Here is a 1,689-nt window from a genome sequence, read left to right as displayed (position 1 = left end):
GAATAAGTGAGAAGCACAACATGTTTTGCAAGCTTGTGTTCTGAGGGCCATGAAAGTGAAGACTCTTGGCTGAGGAAAGCCTGCCCAAATTTCCCCAGCTAAGGCTTATTCCAAGTAAACCCATCATAGAAAACCACAGGGACAGCCATACACTGGTTTCTGCGGATTTGACCTTGGATCAACAACAAAAACAACCACAAGGTGACTTGGAGAAGTCCATAGAAATAATGAAAAGCATTTTTTGTTTTTCCCATGACAAGTATTAAAGAGAAATAATATAAAAGCAAGTTAGAATAGACAAGGCAGAAGGTTTTTTTTAAGGTGGATCAGCTATAAAAATAGCAACACTACTGATTTTCTTGTCAGTTTCATACTTACACTTTAAAGAGATCAGGAAAACAAGTACACTTTGTACTAAGTTTGGAGCGTTCTTAAAAGAGGGGAAACTAGCCCAGAAGCAGCCCTTATTTTCACCCTAAAGTTTAGCCTGAAAGATTGTGGACTTATACAGTCACTTAAATGACTTGAGTTTTTGGGGTGAAATGTGAAATGTGTTTCGTACAATAGATAGTGTTCATTTTAGCTTTCATTTCCTTTAATTCAGAGTTCAGGAAGGGACCTAAGTGAATTGTTCATTCTACTATTTCCTTTTTTTTTTTAATTAAGAAAATATTCACTCAACTAAGAAAGGCATTAATATTTTACCTGTGCATCCCACTTCTAGAGTTGCCTCCCACCAAAGGACATTCACAAACACTCTCGTATTTAATACTTAATCTTTGTGAGATAAAGTAATTCATAACTTCAAGTTAATAATTTGTTCACTTGGATGCCCATATGATAAAAATTGGGCAGACAGTTTGACTCATGCACAGGACTAATGGAGTATGTTAAAGAAAATAAATGCAGAAATCTACAGAAAACTACAACTTTTGTTTGAATCATATATTAATTATACAGAAGAAACAAAAATCTCTACTTACATAGAAAAGGGTGAAAAAAACAAACACACTCAATCCAGCACTTTTCTTACTGTAAGAATATTGCACATTCCGATAATGTTGCACAAATTACTGGCTTTTAATAAAAGACCATATATGAGGTATTAGTCCATTAATAAATAAAGAAGAACATGGAAAAGGAAAAGCACTTAATATAGCGCAACAATCCATTCCAAGGATTAGGCAATGAAAACAAGCAATAATACGTACACTGGAGGGGAAGGCCAAAGTTCCTTAACAAATAGGCAGCTTTCAATATCCATCGAGAAGCAAAGGGTTAAATCTCTTAATAAAGATTTGAAGACGTCAAAGCCTATTTAGAACACTGCTAGTTAAAATGCTTATTTTGCTCATGCAATCAACCTGAAAGGTAAATTCTTACTTCCCAGTTCTAAAGGGACAGCCAATTTAACAAACTGAACCTGTATGACTAGTTAAACAGAAGATACTAGTTTAACTAAGCTACAACAGAACTCTCTGACATCAGCTGAAGTTTTGTTGTGCAGCATTTTCTGGTGGTTTTTTCTTCCTTTTTAGTTTTAAGTAGTTTACACTGGTTGTGAGTTTCCATGGTGCTAAAATCAATACCCATTAGTGCTGTCCTTATTAGAAGTTTCCAACCCCACACGGCATTGGATGAATACAAAGATTGCAATTTTCATTTTTACTCTGTGGTTAGGCTAAGAAT

The sequence above is a fragment of the Geospiza fortis genome, unplaced genomic scaffold (assembly GCF_000277835.1).
Source record: "Geospiza fortis unplaced genomic scaffold, GeoFor_1.0 scaffold429, whole genome shotgun sequence".
Lineage (NCBI taxonomy): Eukaryota > Metazoa > Chordata > Aves > Passeriformes > Thraupidae > Geospiza > Geospiza fortis.
The sequence above is the reverse complement of the archived record's forward strand: the minus strand, read 5'-3'. Positions refer to the sequence as shown.